At 40.9% G+C, this 19664-nt stretch overlaps 1 protein-coding gene and 1 long non-coding RNA gene across 2 annotated transcripts in view; one reads left to right on the forward strand and one right to left on the reverse strand.

Moving 5' to 3' along the window:
• The window catches only part of LOC127332580 (trehalose 6-phosphate phosphatase RA3), a 256056-nt gene that overhangs the window by 17818 nt on the left and 218574 nt on the right, over positions 1–19664 (reverse strand). The window lies entirely within an intron of this gene.
• On the forward strand, positions 771–3266 carry LOC127332579 (uncharacterized). Its single transcript, XR_007870535.2, has 4 exons — positions 771–972; positions 1229–1280; positions 1761–1836; positions 1973–3266. It is a non-coding gene; the product is annotated as an uncharacterized lncRNA (long non-coding RNA).

The following is a 19664-nucleotide window of genomic DNA, read 5'->3' on the forward strand; positions in this document are numbered from 1 at the left end:
AATTATCATTTTCCCACCTTATTTTTTATTATTGTTATACAAAATGTAAATCACCGTAAATTTCACGGGATCGTGCGCCAAGGCGCACATCTACCCTGTATTTGTACGAGTAGGCCAGAGTACATATCAGTAAAAGCAATATAATATTTATGAGCCAGTTTTAGGTGTGGTAGCCAAATATCAGTAAAAGTAGTTGATATTTTGCATGACCATTTTAACCATTACCTCAAAATCTCAAATGGAACCACTTTATAGTTGGTTGTTAATTACGAAGATGATAATCTACTTTTATACAATGATAATCTATTTTCATGTAAAGATGATTATAAAGGTTTCCAAAGCTGGGCACAGCCTGCCCTGCCAGGCACTATGCTTGTCAGCGCCCTGGCCGCTCTGCCTAGCACCTTGGTCATCTACTCTTGAGTTTTCCCATGTGGTTCTGTTTGAAAACCATACAGATAGCAGACCTGTTAGTCACTACCTGTTTCATTGCCAAGAAATAATGGCATATTCTGATGGAACTTTCATGTGCAAGTATCGGCCATGGGGTATGAAGTACAAGGGTGACTATGAATCGGTGACTATGTTGATTGACACTTCTCCCGGACAAATGGGTTAGGCATGAGCCATAATGGATACTTAAACAGTGAACTAGCGCCAGGAAACCTGTTGTGAAATGGTGATGGATCAGCTTGTGATCCCGCTGTCATCTCCCTCCCTTGACCTGATGGTGCTGGACCCTGCTGGTATTCATCTCATCTTTATGTTCTTGAGGTATGCTTTTAATCTCTTCCATGTTCTGCTATTCATGGTAGATCCATGGTGATTGGTTCAAGGCATGCCACTCTTGCTGTACCATTTTTGGTGTGATCTATTTCAGTGTTTCTTTCGCTCTCCTTGCCTTTAGATAAGTAGTGGTTTGCTAGCTATAGATGAGGGGGTATGGAAGCTCGACCAAAAGCTCGATTGAAGGTATACTTTGACTGTTTCTTCTTTCAATTTTTCTGCAGTTCCATTTAGTTACACATGTTAAATTTAGACCTGATTATATCTAATGACTGTCATATGCTCTTTCTTATTAAATATTATTCTGGTTTTGCTTGTTATGGAGAAATGAATATTATGTGATTAAGTGCATTCTTTGCATCATTGTTTATTGCATGAAACGTCCAACAAAAAAATGGTATGGTGTGTTCTAGGCTAATTTCACTTCTGGTCGTTATTTCAGTGGCAATGCTAAAGAAGCTTCAGTAGACCTTCCATTTGATGCTGGTTTCAAGGTAATTAATGCCCCATATGTTGTTTTGTGTAAAACACACGACACACCATCTTTCTGATTTCTGGAATTCCCGAGCAGTGAATTGCCTTTAATAGTTTTATGATGCCAGCATAGCAAAGAAGTTTGTACTAACAGCTGAGTTATCAGCCTTTGCTATAATATTCAACTTGTTGTGAAATAATAATAAATCATGTTAATAACTCCCCAGGGCCAAGCCAACTGCATCATCACATAAATTATGGCTCAAATGTTACTTTTATATGCTTGTGTGGGTAAGGGTCCTATGGGAAAGGATAGCATGCTCGCTCTTGACCGACTTGCTGTAGACTCTTCCTCCTGGTGTAGATGCAAGGTTCCGGGGTTATTTCTGGAGAGTATAGTTCTGATAAATTCATTATCTTTGATTGTGTTTTCTATTTATTTTGACGAGATGCTTCTAATTGGAATATTGAGCAACTAAAAGATTACCTCGGTATTTCAGGAAGGCAAGCATATGACTAGCACAAAATGTAGATGTTTCCTTTTCTGTGAAAAGATTACTTCTGTATTGCAGGAAGGTAAAAATTCTTTGTTTGAACGTTTTTACCTTTGTAATATTTTGAAGTGTTTTATTTTCTCCGTGTTCAAAAAGTGAGTACATTTTCTATCCGATTTCAAGCATGATAATGAGTCTTTCTTTCGTTGGGAAAACAGAACTATCTGGTGCTCTGTTTTTGCTTCAAAGACTGGTAAGCATAGTCATGCTAAGTGAACTTTGTTGCCATTGATATATTCATCTGAGCGTCGCGAATCAACAACGGAGCAGGTCATGGAATAGAGGAAGGAGGCGTGGCGATGTTGTGGCGAACGATGCCAGTCAGCGATGTAGCGCCGTCCACAGGCGACGACCAGGTCAAGCATGTCGATCCCCTCCCTTCTCCTCTCTCTCTCTCTCTCTCTCTCTCTCTCTCTCTCTCTCTCTCTCTCTCTCTCTCTCTCTCTCTCTCTCTCTCTCTCTCTCTCTCTCTCTCTCTCTCTCTCTCTCTCTCTCTCTCTCTCTCTCTCTCTCTCTCTCTCTCTCGTTGTGCACTGCCGTAGCTAAAATGGTTCATTTAGAGAAGGGAGTTTGACCAAGTTTTTATTTTCCTTAAGTTTTTACATTCTGTGATTCTGAATCAAATGTTACACATGTTAATGATTTTTCATGGCCCATGTTGTTAAGAAACATATTGTATTGTTTCCTTTTTATGAAAGCAATGTTGTTTTCTGACTGTGAGGTTCTCCATGCATATGGATTGATCATATTTTCAGTGTTCTGAAGTTTTCATATGAGGGTAGGCAGGTATAGATTAATGTTAAGGCTTGAAAATTAGGGAAATGCTAATCGGTGTATTAGAAGTTTGCTCTTTGAATTTTGAGCTTATCTACATGTTGCCATTGATTTTCTGTACTGGCAATGTATTTGGCTCATATGTGATGATAGATTTCTTGCAATGTACTGGCATAGATTAAGTTCGTGTAACTGTTATTACATTTTGTATATAATAATAATAATTAGCAAGTTACACTCATGTTTAGGGTACTAGCATTCAGAGTAAGAGTTAATCTTGCGCTGTCGGTATGGGTTACAGGAGTATTCTGTATTAACACATTTGTAAATGGGAAAATTTGTTGCTTTAAAGCATTTCTAATATTTTTGCATTACTTTGCACCATTGATTCATTGATCATGTCCTTATTCACATACTTTTTAGCATATGAAAATTCACACTCCAATGTAATATTAGTAAGTAGGCGATCTGGTTGCCATTATGGACATAAATACTGGTATTGCTTCTGCAGTTCATTTTTTTTAGCAAAATGTGTGTGTTCAATTTTTTTGTCAAGCTCTTAAAACAATTTTAATGGTCAAACTATTTAGTGGGTTTTTTGTGAGTACAAGCATGGGTGGATCTAACTCCCAGTGACACCGAGCGGCTGCCCAGGCTGCTCTGGCAAGTTTTTCTTAAATAGTACTCCCTCCGTTCTTTTTTAATTGACTCAGATTTAGTACAAGTTTGTACTAAATTCGAGTCAATTAAAAAGGAACGGAGGGAGTAGTGTACTTTTTTCAGGATGATTATATGCTCTTCACTTCCCTGGATGTAGTTTGAAGTGGCAAGGAGCTTTTGATTCGTGGCAGATAGGAAAGTCTGGTATATTAAATAGCCGTCGTATGCAATATGTGGTAGATATAATTCAGGCAAATCCCTCTTGAGTTGTTTCTCCTTATATAGCATGATACAACAATTGTCGCCTTTTATTCGCTTGCAATATGAGGTATAATCATGTTGCTGTTTTGAGTACAAGAAAATAAAGATCCCAGGCACTGAAAACATCTTTATTTGTTGCTGAACTGGATGGACACTTCTGATGTTGTTTTGCAATTATGATATATTCTGAATTTCTATTGGCAGGATGGTGATGATCTCGCTCTCTAGACAGATTGGCAGAAGATGAAGCGGCTGCCGATTACTTGAAATTGTTTTAGTGTGTACCTTACTACTAAATCTAAGACATCTATATTGCATGGTTCATTGTAATCTGGCACCGTTGCCATAGAGTTTTATGATGACATTATTGTCACTTTACTTGCAATATAGTATTGTTGCTTTACTTGCAATATAGTTTTGTTGCTGCTTACAAAACTGTATTATTTCTGAATATTTCATTGCCATTCATGTAAATAATTACTACTTCTATTCATGACATCAATGTACCTTCAAAATATTTACTACTTCTATTGCCAGGGTGGTGATGATGTCGCGCACTGGCAGAAGATGAAGCTGATTACCTAAAATTGTTTTATTATGTGGCTTACTACTAAATCTAAGACATCTCTATTACTTGGTTCATTGCAATCTGATATTGCTGCCGTAAAGTTTTATGATGATATTATGTGGTAATTTTTAATATAAAAATAAGCTAAAATTTATGGTTTAAATTCTGATTTGATTATGTCATTTGCGCGATAGCGCAACAGGTCATCTAGTGCCTGTAAAAGCTCCAAATCCTCCATCCAACGCAGTGTATTTTACGGAAAGTTATTTTTAGCTAAGGTACACCGGTGCTCTAAACATATTAGAAAATTATAAAACTTATATTTAGAGGTTTCAAAAAACTATAAAAAAAATTCTATAAACAGCGATGATATATCGTACAAAGGCTTGTTTGGTACTAGTTTTTGTGGGGATTAGCGGAGATAATCCCCACCAAATTTTAAATCCACACTTATTAGTGAAAGCATGTTTGATACTAGAATTGAGCGAGTTCAATCCCTGCACATCCCCACTTTTTTTGTAAAACTTAGTGTAATTTTTACAATCCCCGATACTCTATTTTTTCCTAGTGGATTGGGATTAAAGTTTTGTGCATTTGGTGAATGTAGGGGTTTCTCCCAATAATCTAGACTATTATCCCTACTAATTCTCACAAAGAATCTAGTACCAAAGAAGACCTAACGTGTAAAATCTCAATTTTAAATATTTTACATTCTGAGCTACACAAAAAGTCTTTCTTTTTTAGAGATATAAAATCACTATGCTTAGATCTACATATTTGTTATTTAGCAAAAATACACATTTTTTCAATTGGAAATTTGCACATTTGTGAGATACATTACTGGCTGCATCAAGACTTTTTCAAGAATTTTATAAAATCTAGAAATATAATATATTTTTTAATAAAGACATCACTAATACCTATGGACACCAAATCTCCGTCCATGCCCTTTCCTAAAATAAAAAAATGCAGTGCCAATGTCTGAATTGACTCTGGCCGCCATCTGGGGTGCCGACAGCTCAAGAGTGATATTATTTTTACTAGTATATAAGAGCATCTTCAGTCACGTCCCCAAAGCATCCCCAATAGGAATTTGGGGTGCTCCAAACGTTTCACCGTCCCCAGCCACGCGCACCAAAACATTTTTCCACCCGGCGCGACCCAATACAGTGTTCGGCACCTCAAGCATGTCCCCGCTCCATAGGGGACGTTGTGGGAACGACGAATGCAACCAAATGACGCGTCGCGAATGTCGGGCCAGATCTTCAGTGACACAAAGCAATTTCATTTATCCCGCCACTTCCCTTCCTCCCGTCGCTTCTATCATTTTCTCCTTCCTCCGCATGATTCATTTATCCCTCCCGCCACCGATTTCTCCTACCCAGACCATCACTTCCGTAGACATGCAGCTCAAAAACTCCAAGAACAAGAAAGTGGCAGGCGCAACCGCCAAGCTACCGGGTAAGGCAGTCGCGAAGAAGAGGACGAAGGCGCTCTTCATGAATCCGCAGAAGGCGCTACCGCCTAAGACGAAGACGGAGGTGTGGACACAGGGGGAAGGGGAGGCAGACTGTGTGCGCCGCAAATTTGTGAAGGGATATGTGACCAAGGTACGCCGAGGTCGTCATGCTGGATGGGCCAGCGGTGACTCAAGATGTGCCGTTAACGTTGCCAAACCCCTTCTTCTAGTTATGCTCAATTTCCACCCACGTCTGAAACATTGATCACGTCGACTATGGCGTCTACTTTTATCGCGATGGCAATGGTTGGAACAATTACTTTTGAATGGCGACAAACTTTATTTAATTTTTTCCTGCAGTGTTTGAGGGCGATGTTTGGGGGACGTGGCTGGAAAGGGGCGCGCCTGAAAAGCTGCACCACCTTGCGAAGTCTCCCGTTTGACCGATCCGGTGTATTTGCCGGAAAACGTGGCTGAAGATGCTCTAGGTACAAGATGTTGGACGCAAGTGGGTGCGTGCATTTTGTTTAGCTTTTTCTGCTTGGTTTCGGCAGCCTCTTGCTAGTCTACTAGTGGTGGTGCGAAGTTTATGATGATTATAATACAATATATTTTATATTATAAATTTTAATGTTTTTTCCTTGATACTAAGATAAATTTTAGAATATTTTACTTTGACTAAACCCGAAACGCGAGGTAATTGTGTGAACCGAGGGAGTACTCTCTCCGTCCCGAAAAGGATATGCTCCCTTCACCCCATCCACCGCCAAATTTGAAGGAGTAAGTTAGTCCAGGAGAGGGAATTACAAGGAAGCAAAACCAGTCTAGAATATATGCATATGCACGTGTAGATAAATCTGCGATATCTTTTTCTAGATGGAGTGAAGGAGGTAGAAGTTTCACAAGCATTGTGCACGCATTGTTATTCAAATGGCATCGGCTCCATTCCATCGTCGAACTTTTTACTCCACTTAGAGCATCTCCACCGACGGTCTCGATAGCGGCCCCGATAGTGTTTTGGCGGCCGGGAGCGAGAATGGCCTCGCACCGGTGCCCTCCAAATGGCGCCGTCCAATTTTCGAGCCTAATAGATTCGCCGGCAACCCCATGCCGGCCCCTTCGCCAAGGGCGCGAATTGGGCACGCCGACGCTGTTAAACATATGTATTCTGGTTTAGGTTGTAGGTATGGAGGAGTCCTCCACCCTACCGGTTTCTCCCTCTCCCGTATCCCTCTTGTTCTCTTTGTAACAACCGGCTTTGTGCCATATAAATTAACACGCAACCGTTCAGATCAAAGCACATTCCACACTACGACTTTTACATGGTATCAGAGCGTCTCTTCCGAGACCTCTAGCTGCCGAGATCCGATCGCCGCCGTTGTTCTCTGCAACAGCCGCGCCCACGACCAAAACCGCGACTACAGCCGCAGCGATCCAATCGCCGCCGCCTCACGACCGACAAACCCGACGACAAGCCGCCGCGATCCAATCATCGCCGCCGCCTCCACGACCTGACAAACCCTACGACAGCCGCCGCGATTCGATTATCGCCACCGCCTCTACAACTCGACGACCGCTGCCACCGTTGCTTGATGTCTACGCACACTTCTTTTCCTGTAGACAGTGTTGGGCCTCCAAGAGCAGAGGTTTGTAGAACAGCAGCAAGTTTTCCCTTATGTGGATCACCCAAGGTTTATCGAACTCAGGGAGGAAGAGGTCAAAGATATCCCTCTCAAGCAACCCTGCAATCACGATACAAGAAGTCTCTTGTGTCCCCAACACACCCAATACACTTGTCAGATGTATAGGTGCACTAGTTCGGCGAAGAGATAGTGAAATACAAGTGGTATGAACGAATATGAGCAGTAGTAACGGCGCCAGAAAATACTTGATGTCTACAACTGGCGTGCAGTTGATGGTGGTAATATTGCAGGAAGTACAGATGCAGTAGAACAATAAAGAAGCGATGATTGTAGTATTTGGAAACAAGGCCTAGGGATCATACATTCACTAGTGGACACTCTCAACATTGATCACATAATAAAACCACTCTACACCCTCTTGTTGGATGATGAAAACCATTAATTGTGTAGGGCTACAAGAGCACCTCAATGCCGGAGTTAACAAGCTCCACAACATTCGATGTTCATATTTAAATAACCTTAGAGTGCATGATAGATCAACGCAATTATACCAAGTACTAACATAGCATGCGCACTGTCACCATCAAGCTATGAAAGGAGGAATAGATCACATCAATACCATCATAGTAATAGTTAACTTCATAATCTACAAGAGATCACAATCATAAACTACGCCAAGTACTACATGATGCACACACTGTCACCATTACATCATGGAGGAGGAATAGAGTACTTTAATAACATCACTAGAGTAGCACATAGATGAATAGTGATACAAAGCTCATATGAATCTCAATCATGTAAGGCAGCTCATGAGATCATTGTATTGAAGTACATGTGAGAGAGATTAACCACATAGCTATCGGTACAGCCATTAGCCTCGATGGAGAACTACTCCCTCCTCATCATGGGAGCAGCAGCGGTGATAAAGATGGTGGTGAAGATGGCGGTGGTGTCGATGGAGATGCCTTCCGGGGGCACTTCCCCGTCCCGGCGGCGTGCCGGAACAGAGACTTCTGTCCCCCGAATCTTGGCTTCGCGATGGCGGGGGCTCTGGAACTTTTCTCGTATTGTGGCTTATTCGTATCGAAGATTTAGGTCAGGGAGCTTCTTATAGGCGAAGAGTCGGAGTCGGAGGGCTGACGAGGCCGCTAGACAATAGGGGGCGCCCCCCTGGGCCGCGCCGGCCACATGTGTTGTGGGCCTGTGGCTCTCCTCTGGTCCCTCTCCGGTGTTCTGGAAGCTTCGTGGAATTATAAGATACTAGGCGTTGATTTCGTCCAATTCCGAAAATATTTACTTACTAGGATTTCTGAAACCAAAAACAGCAGAAAACAGGAACTGACACTTCGCCATCTTGTCAATAGGTTAGTTCCAGAAAATACATAATAATGACATAAAGTGTGAACAAAATATGTAAGTAATGTTATAAAACAAGCATGGAACATAAGAAATTATCGATACGTTGGAGACGTATCAGCATCCCCAAGCTTAGTTCCTACTCGTCCTCGAGTAGGTAAACGATAAAAGAATAATTTCTGAAGTGACATGCTACCAACATAATCTTGATCATACTATTGTAAAGCATATAAGATGAATGAAGTGATTCAAAGCAATGATAAAGACAATGGGTAAACAACTGAATCATATAGCAAAGACTTTTCATGAATAGTACTTTCAAGACAAGCATCAATAAGACTTGCATAAGAGTTAACTCATAAAGCAATAAATTCAAAGTAAAGGCATTGGAGCAACACAAAGGAAGATTAAGTTTCAGCGGTTGCTTTCAACTTGTAACATGTATATCTCATGGATAGTTGTCAACATAAAGCAATATAACAAGTGCAATAGGTAAACATGTAAGAATCAATGCACAGTTAACATAAGTGTTTGCTTCTAAGATAGAAGGAAATGGGTGAACTGACTCAACATAAAAGTAGAAGAATGGCCCTTCGCAGAGGGAAGCATTGATTGCTATATTTGTGCTAGAGCTTTTATTTTGAAAACAAGAAACAATATTGTCAACGGTAGTAATAAAGCATATGTATTATGTAAATTATATCCTACAAGTTGCAAGCCTCATGCATAGATTACCAATAGTGCCCGCACCTTGTCCTAATTAGCTCGGATTTACATGGATTATCATTGCAATACATATGTTTTAACCAAGTATCACAAAGGGGTACCTCTATGCCGCCTGTACAAAGGTCTAAGGAGAAAGCTCGCATTGGATATCTCGCTTTTGATTATTCTCAACTTAGACATCCATACCGGGACAACATAGACAACAGATAATGGACTCCTCTTCAATGCATAAGCATTCAACAACAAATAATATTCTCATAAAGATTGTGGATTGTTGTCCAAAACTGAAACTTCCACCATGGATCATGGCTTTAGTTAGCGGCCCAATGTTCTTCTCTAACAATATGCATGCTCAAACCATTCAACTCATGATAAATCTCCCTTACTTCAGACAAGACGAATATGCATAGCAACTCACATGATATTCAACAAAGATAGTTGGTGGCGTCCCCAGGAACATGGTTATCGCTCAACAAGCAACTTAATAAGAAATAAGATACATAAGTACATATTCAATACCACAATAGTTTTTAGGCTATTTTCCCATGAGCTATATATTGCAAAAACAAAGGATAGAAATTTAAAGGTAGCACTCAAGCAATTTACTTTGGAATGGCGGAGAAATACCATATAGTAGGTAGGTATGGTGGACACAAATGGCATAGTTATTGGCTCAAGGATTTGGATGCATGAGAAGTAATTCCCTCTCAATACAAGGCTTAGGCTAGCAAGGTTATTTGAAGCAAACACAAGTATGAACCGGTACAACAAAACTCACATAAGAACATATTGCAAGCATTATAAGACTCTATACCGTCTTCCTTGTTGTTCGACCCTTACTAGAAAATATCTAGACCTTAGAGAGACCAATCATGCAAACCAAATTTTAGCAAGCTCTATGTATTTCTTCACTAATAGGTGCAAAGTATATGATGCAAGAGCTTAAACATGAGCAAAACAATTGCCAAGTATCACATTATTCAAAACATTATACCAATTACCACATGTAGCATTTCCCGTTTCCAACCATATAACAATTTAATGAAGCAGTTTCAACCTTCGCCATGAACATTAAAAGCTAAGAACACATGTGTTCATATGAACCAGCGAAGCGTGTCTCTCTCCCACACAAGCATGAATTTATTCAGAGAATGAAAATAACAAAACCGAGAATAAAAGCACATAGACGCTCCAAGTAAATTACATAAGATGTGACAGAATAAAAATATAGTTTCAAGAGAAGTGACCTGATAAATTGTTGATGAAGAAGGGGATGCCTTGGGCATCCCCAAGCTTAGATGCTTGAGTCTTCTTGAAATATGCAGGGATGAACCACGGGGGCATCCCCAAGCTTAGACTTTTCACTCTTCTTAATCATATATCATCCTCCTCTCTTGACCCTTGAAAACTTCCTCCACACCAAACTCAAAACAAACTCATTAGAGGGTTAGTGCATAATCAAAATTCACATGTTCAGAGGTGACATAATCATTCTTAACACTTCTGGACATTGCCCAAGGCTACTGGAAGTTAATGGAACAAAGAAATCCATCCAACACAGCAAAAGAGGCAATGCGAAATAAAAGGCAGAATCTGTCAAAACAGAACAGTCCGTAAAGACGAATTTTTTAGAGGCACCAGACTTGCTCAAATGAAAATGCTCAAATTGAATGAAAGTTGCGTACATATCTGAGGATCACACACAAAAATTGGCAGATTTTTCTGAGTTACCTACAGAGAACACTGTCCAAATTCGTGACAGACAGAAATCTGTTTCTGCGCAGTAATCCAAATCTAGTATCAACCTTACTATCAAAGACTTTACTTGGCACAACAATGAAATAAAATAAAGATAAGGAGAGGTTGCTACAGTAGTAACAACTTCTAAGACACAACAAAACAGTAGCAAAATAAAGACATGGGTTATCTCCCAAGAAGTGCTTTCTTTATAGCCATTAAGATGGGCTCAGCAATTTCAATGATGCACTCCCAAGAAATAAGAGTTGAAGCAAAAGAGAGCATCAAAAAGCAAATTCAAAACACATTTAATTCTAACCCACTTCATATGCAAAGGAATCTTGTACACAAATGAATTCATGAAGAACAAAGTGACAAGCATAAGAGGATAAAACACGAGTAACTTCAAGATTCTCAACATAAAGAGGGGAAACTTAATATTATTAAGATGCATACAACCATGTTTCCCTCTCTCATAATAACTTTCAGTAGCATCATTGATGAAATCCACAATATACCCATCACTTAAAACATTCTTATCATGGTTCATATGCATAGAAGTATCATTAATTTTGGCATAAGAAGAGTTCTTCTCATTAATAGTAATTGGAGCAAGATTATTATCAAGAATTTGAACATGGTAAACAAGTTGCATATTAAGGGAATTGTTTTTGGCAATCCAATCATAACTATGGCAAGTTTCGTAAGGATATTTATAACCTATATCATAGCATTCTTTATAATAATCATTAAAGGTCGGAGGCACAGTGTCATCATAAGAAATAGAATAGTTATCTTTCACAGTATGTTCATCTGTGACCATACCATCATTGTTACTAGAAGGAGATGTATCAAACATATAATGATCAGTAGCAAAAGGATTTTTAAACACCTCATCCCCAAGCTTATAGCTTTCTATATCATTATGGGAGGAAGCATGGATAGTACTGATAATATGGCAATTATTAACATCATCATTTTCAGAATTAGTTTCCCAGAGATTTGCAATATCAAAAGTATTGTGCTCTTTCAAATCATGATCAATAATGTATGTAAAGGGCATATGAAGATCATTGTATTCAGATTCATTATCATAATAATTATTATGAGCAACATACTTACGGTTACCTATCATTATCTCTTTCTCTTTATTCCCCTTTTTCTTCTTCTTCTTCTTTCTCTTCGTTCCCTTCTTCTTCTTCTCTTCCTTCTCCTCGTTCCCCTCTTTAGGAGGAAGAGGCTTGAAGGGAGGCTTCTCCACATAACCTGATTTATTTCCAGAAACAATAGAAGAAACTTGGGAGGATTCCTCCTTTTCATTAATAAGTTCAAAACACACAACGGTCCTATCATATTTTGGCAAGGTGTCATCTTCTAAAATATTTTGTATGTAAGTATTTGTATGGCAATTATCAATTCAATAAGAAAAACACCCATGCAGGACATCATCAATATCAAGATCACTCATATGTAACAAAGAGATTTTTCTTGATAATTCTTCACACCACAAAAATAAAGTAAGTTCATCATGCTGATTAGGAGTAATTTCATCATCACAATACAAATTTGCAGCACTCATGGGGTTCAAATTATCATTGGAGGAGCATTGAAAATTAAAATGACCCACTCTATGGCAAAGTTCACAAATAAAAGGATAGAGGGCACAAACTTTTTTACCAAGATCATCTAGAGCCCTAAACCACTTTCTAGTTTTTTCATTAATATGATGGATACAATATTCATCTTCGATTTGATTAATTCCACAGGGTCTATGCATTCCACAAAAATTAACATGCTTATAGGAAATAGCATTCTTATGAGTTTGAGCATGTTTATTGTAATCATTAACAACATTTTCATCCTTCATGCAAGCATCTTTAAAAGGTTCATGATACTTATCAAAATTCTTCTTAGGCAATTCAAAATGAGAGGCAAAAGCTTTATAAAGATTTGCAGCAACTTGAGAGTCAAGACCATAAGTAGCACTCATATTTCGAAATTTACCAGTATCCATAAAAGTTTCAATGCATTCATAATCATAATTTATACCTGACTCTTTACCTTTGTCGTTCTCCCAATCTTCAGCGTTCTCCTCAATCCGATCAAGAAGATCCCATCTAGCTTCAACCTCCTTGCTTGTGAAAGATCCCTCCGAATAGGCGTCTAGATAGTCCTTATGATGTCCTGAAAGCCTTGCATAAAATTATTAATAATAACATTACGGGGGAGCTCATGAATGGGACATTTGAGCATTAGTGACTTCAATCTCCCCCATGCTTGGGAAATACTCTCTCCATCACGAGGATAAAATTTATAAATGTAATTCCTATCAATATGCACTTCATGAGGAGGATAAAATTTAGAATAAAAGAGAGATACAATTTCCTCCCAACCAAGAGAATGACTATTCTTCAGCAATTTATACCAATGCGCCGCTTTACCAGACAGCGAAATAGAGAATAGTTTCTTCCTCAGTTCATCCATAGAGATACCTGCACACTTGAGTAACCCGCATAATTCATGCAAAAACATAAATGATCTCCAGGATGGACAGTTCCATCCCCTTCATAGTGGTTATCCATAACACGTTCAATAATTTTCATGGGTATCTCGAAAGCAGTACTTGCAGTTGGTGGATTTAAAATATCACAAGCATCATTAGAGTTATCGCATATGGGAGATAAAGTATTATCAGAGCAAATTTTCTCCCCTAAAGGTGGGAAGCTAAAAAGATCACAAAAACTAGCTTCCCCAAGCTTAGACTTCTCCATAGCATTAGCAGTGATTGCGTTCATACTAATAACATTGCTACTAGCATGCAAATAAGGTTCCATAGGTTTTTTAATTTTCGCATCACACAATTCATGTCTTAACTTAGGAAATAAATTAAAAAGTTCACAATTGTTTTCCATTATGCCTTACTAGTGTAAAACAAGAAACAAAAAGATGCAATTGCAGGATCTAAAGGAAATAGCTTTGAGCACTCACCCAGAAAATAGCTTAGTAGCCGAGATCCGGAGTGTGAGTACCTTTTACCTTTCCTCCCCGGCAACGGCGCCAGAAAATAGCTTGATGTCTATGCACGCTTCTTTTCCTGTAGACAGTGTTGGGCCTCCAAGAGCAGAGGTTTGTAGAACAGCAGCAAGTTTTCCCTTAAGTGGATCACCCAAGGTTTATCGAACTCAGGGAGGAAGAGGTCAAAGATATCCCTCTCAAGCAACCCTGCAATCACGATACAAGAAGTCTCTTGTGTCCCCAACACACCCAATACACTTGTCAGATGTATAGGTGCACTAGTTCGGCGAAGAGATAGTGAAATACAAGTGGTATGAATGAATATGAGCAGTAGTAACGGCGCCAGAAAATACTTGATGTATACAACTGGCGTGCAGTTGATGGTGGTAATATTGCAGGAAGTACAGATGCAGTAGAACAGTAAAGAAGCGATGATTGTAGTATTTGGAAACAAGGCCTAGGGATCATACTTTCACTAGTGGACACTCTCAACATTGATCACATAATAAAACCACTCTACACCCTCTTGTTGGATGATGAACACCATTAATTGTGTAGGGCTACAAGAGCACCTCAATGCCGGAGTTAACAAGCTCCACAACATTCGATGTTCATATTTAAATAACCTTAGAGTGCATGATAGATCAACGCAATTATACCAAGTACTAACATAGCATGCACACTGTCACCATCAAGCTATGAAAGGAGGAATGAATCACATTAATACCATCATAGTAATACTTAACTTCATAATCTACAAGAGATCACAATCATAAACTAGGCCAAGTACTACATGATGCACACACTGTCACCATTACATCATGGAGGAGGAATAGAGTACTTTAATAACATCACTAGAGTAGCACATAGATGAATAGTGATACAAAGCTCATATGAATCTCAATCATGTAAGGCAGCTCATGAGATCATTGTATTGAAGTACATGGGAGAGAGATTAACCACATAGCTACCGGTACAGCCCTTAGCCTCGATGGAGAACTACTCCCTCCTCATCATGGGAGCAGCAGCGGTGATGAAGATGGTGGTGAAGATGGCGGTGGTGTCGATGGAGATGCCTTCCGGGGGCACTTCCCCGTCCCGGCGGCGTGCCGGAACAGAGACTTCTGTCCCCCGAATCTTGGCTTCGCGATGGCGGGGGCTCTGGAACTTTTCTCGTATTGTGGCTTATTCGTATCGAAGATTTAGGTCAGGGAGCTTCTTATAGGCGAAGAGTCGGAGTCGGAGGGCTGACGAGGCCGCCAGACAATAGGGGGCGCCCCCCATGCGCCGCGCCGGCCACATGTGTGGTGGGCCTGTGGCTCTCCTCTGGTCCCTCTCCGGTGTTCTGGAAGCTTCGTGGAATTATAAGATACTAGGCGTTGATTTCGTCCAATTCCGAGAATATTTTCTTACTAGGATTTCTGAAACAAAAAACAGCAGAAAACAGGAACTGACACTTCGCCATCTTGTCAGTAGGTTAGTTCCAGAAAATGCATAATAATGACATAAAGTGTGAACAAAACATGTAAGTAATGTTATAAAACAAGCATGGAACATAAGAAATTATCGATACGTTGGAGACGTATCATTGCTCTCTGCAACTGTCGCTGCCTACGATCAAGACCGTCGCCGCTGTCTGTTTTGCAGCCGCCGCCATCTACAACCACGACTGCCGCCGCTGTTGTGATTTCCCAGCCGCCGCTTGCCACACAACATCATGAGCTCTTCGTCGTCTTCATCGACGCTGGCTGCCGCTCTTGGCGTGCCCCCCACACAGACCCTCAACCGCACCAACCATCTTGCATGGAAGGCGCTGGTTCTTCCCGCGTTCCGCGGAGCTCGTGTCATGGGCCTCATCCTTGGCACTGATAAAGCACCGCCTGAGACTCTGGAAGAAGAAGATGAGAACAAGAAGTTGATTGAAGTTCCAAATCCTTCCTATGATACATGGATTGCAAGGGATCAACAAGTCCTGCGTTTTCTCCTAAATTCATTGTCCCCGGATATTCTGTCCCATGTCCTGGGTGCAGAGTCCTCTGCTGAAGCCTGGTCAATGATTGATGGCATGTTCAAGACTGCAGCCCGCTCCAAAACTCAGCATCTTCGGAGCCAGCTCAATGACACCAAGAAGCTATCCTTGAGTGCCGATGATTATTTCACCAAGATGAAGGGATTTTCCTCTGAACTGGCAGTTGTTGGCAAGCCTCTTGACGACGACGAGCTGGTGGGATATCTTCTTCGCGGACTTGACAAGGATCACTATAATTCTCTCATCACGAACATCAATGGCAAGGCTGACACAACGCTCGATGAATTCTTTGGGCAACTTAGCTCTTATGATATGCGCAACGGCACCGGCCATGGAGCTCATGAAGGTTTCACCTCCTCTGCCAACATTATTCGCCGAGGACAGGAGAACGATCGTGATCGTGACTATCGTCCACGTGCTCGGAGTCCCGACCGTCGCGATCGTGGACGCCAGGAGTATAGAGGAGGTGGCGGTGGCAACTTCCGCCGTGACCGCCGGGATGACACTCGTGCAAGAGGTGACCGTGATGATCGCCCTCGTCGACGGACTGATGATCGTCGCCAGGACAATGGCAAGGGACGCCGTCGCCCTGACCGTGCCCCAACGCCGTTTGTGGACACAACGTGTCAAATCTGCAATATCTATGGACATCTGCAAAGGACTGCTGGTGGCGCTATGGTGACGATGATGACACTGATGATCGGGGTTCTAAAGGTGACAAGAGTGCAAATCATGCATCATATGGCGTTGACACGAACTAGTACTCGGATAAGGGTGCTACTGATCACATCACTAGTGAGCTAAGCAAGCTTACTACACATGAGAAGTACACATGACATGACCAAGTGCGCACGGCAGAAGGTACAGGTATGCACATTAGTCATATTGGGCATTCAAAATTTACACATCCTCTTGGTTCCTTTCATCTTAAAAATGTTCTTCATGTTCCCAGTGCATCAAAGAATCTTCTCTCTGTTCATAAATTCACTCTTGATAACCATGTTTTTATTGAGTTTCACCCTTTCTTTTTCTTGATCAAGGATATAAAGACACGAAGAACTCTGTTTAGGGGTCCCTGCTATGATAGTCTCTATCCTTTGCTGCCCATGTTCCATGAGACCTCCAAGCTCGCCTACACTGCAATAAAGCCGTCATCCTCTACATGGCATCGTCGTTTAGGTCATCCATCTTCTTTTATAGTTCAACAAGTTCTTAGGAAGAATAAAATAGCCAAGAGTCAAGAGTCATCAGCTACCATATCCCATATCCACTAGTGTTTCTACTGCTCCTTTAGAGCAAGTGTTCTCTGATGTATGGGGCCCCGCTCCTCTTTCTGTGGGAAAACATGCCTATTATGTAAGCTTCATCGATGATTTTAGCAAATTTACATGGATATATTTGATCAAAAAGCGTTCTGATGTTTATCAAGCCTTTCTCAATTACCAACAATATGTTGAACGCAAGTTTGATAGGAAAATTGTTACTATGCAAACTGATTGGGGTGGTGAATATGAAAAATTAAATGGTTTCTTTCAGAAGGTTGGCATTACACATCATGTTTCTTGTCCTCATGCTCATCAGCAAAATGGTTCATCTGAAAGAAAACACCATCATATTGTTGAGGTTGGTCTTGCCTTACTTGCTAATGCCTCTATGCCTCTTAAGTTCTGGGATGAAGCTTTTCTTACAGCCACTTTTCTTATCAATATTCTTCCTAGCAAAGTCCTTGATTTTGAATCTCCAACTGAGCGTCTTCTTCATATCACGCCTAATTATGATGCTCTTCGCACTTTTGGTTGTGCTTGTTGGCCTAATCTTCGTCCCTACAACAAACGCAAACTTGATTTTCGTTCAAAACAATGTGTTTTCCTTGGCTATAGTCCTCTCCACAAGGGTGTCAAATGTCTTGATATATCCACTGGACATGTCTATATTTCTCGAGATGTTGTCTTTGATGAGAATGTCTTTCCTTTCGCTGCACTACATCCCAATGCTGGTGCTCGTCTCAAACAGGATATCTTGCTTCTTCCATCCACCACAATCCCTTCCCAAGAGGATAATGCTAATTTTGATGACCCTATTGTGCCTATTGTGTCTTGTACTAATGTGTTGCAGGATGGAGAAGCAGCAGAAAAAAACTGTACTGAAAACGGAGCTCACAATCGTCCAGAAACTTCAGAAAACTGGTTATCATCACATGTGGCAGAAGATGACGAATCTCGTTCAGAGCACGAGGCGGAACATTCTTCTGCTCTGTCAGATCCCGAGGCAGATGACTCTGAGGAGATTCTGTGTAATCCCGAGGTGGATGCTCCTCCTGACGCCAGTCTGCAGCAGTCTGGGTCGTCTGCCCCGCACGCCACGCCCACGCGCGCTGCCCGCTCCGCGCCAGGCGCCCGCTCCACGCCAGATGACCACGCCCCTGGTGCAGCCACGCGTCAGCAGCCAAGTAGCTCGACGGGGCCTCACATGCATGGTTCTCCTACAGATTCTGATGCGCAGTCTGCTGGCCAGGGAGGATCTTCTACATCCTCTAGTGCTGCACATGACTCTGTGGGCAGTCCAGGTGTGTCTTCTGATAATTCACCGCCATCCTCGCCAGTGCAATCTGCACCACCAGTGCAGCCTACACAGCTATCACCTATTCGCACCCGGCTCCAACGAGGTATCAAAAATCCGAAGAAGTATACTGATGGTACAATTCTCTATGGCATGTTTACTTCCACAGGTGAACCATGTACACTGACAGAAGCTTTAGGTGATGAAAATTGGTGCAATGCTATGAATGAAGAGTACAAGGCATTGATGGATAATAAAACCTGGCATCTTGTTCCTCCAAGTAGAAACAAGAATCTAATTGACTGCAAATGGGTGTATCGCATAAAGAAGAAGGCAGATGGCACAATTGATAGGTATAAAGCAAGGTTGGTTGCAAAAGGTTTTAAACAACGATATGGTATTGATTATGAAGATACGTTCAGTCCTGTGGTTAAAATTGCTACTATCAGAATTGTTCTGGCTCTTTCTGTTTCTAGAGGTTGGAGTCTATGGCAGCTAGATGTCAAGAACGCGTTTCTTCATGGTGTTCTAGAAGAGGAAGTATATATGAGACAACATCGAGGTTTTGAAGATCCTAATGTTCCTAATTATATTTGCAAACTTGATAAAGCTTTATATGGACTGAAGCAAGCTCCTAGAGCCTGGTATTCTAGGCTCTGCTCAAAGCTATGTGACCTTGGTTTCATACCTTCGAAGGCTGACACCTCATTGTTTCTCTTCAATAGAGCAAGTATTACTATATTTGTCCTGATATATGTTGATGATATCTTAGTAACAAGCTCCTCTGATCATGCTATTTATGCTTTGCTTCAAGATCTTAATAAGAACTTTGTCATCAAGGATTTAGGAGATTTGTACTACTTTCTTGGCATTGAGGTAAAAAGGATGCGTAATGGCCTGTTGTTAACACAGGAAAAATATGCCAATGATTTGCTTCATAAGGTCGGCATGCAAGGTTGTAAATCAGCTCCAACACCTCTGTCCTCTACTGAACAGTTGTCTCTTACAGATGGTACACCTCTAGGATCTGATGATAGCACTCAGTATAGAAGTATTGTTG

The sequence above is a fragment of the Lolium perenne genome, chromosome 2, assembly GCF_019359855.2.
Source record: "Lolium perenne isolate Kyuss_39 chromosome 2, Kyuss_2.0, whole genome shotgun sequence".
NCBI lineage: Eukaryota > Viridiplantae > Streptophyta > Magnoliopsida > Poales > Poaceae > Lolium > Lolium perenne.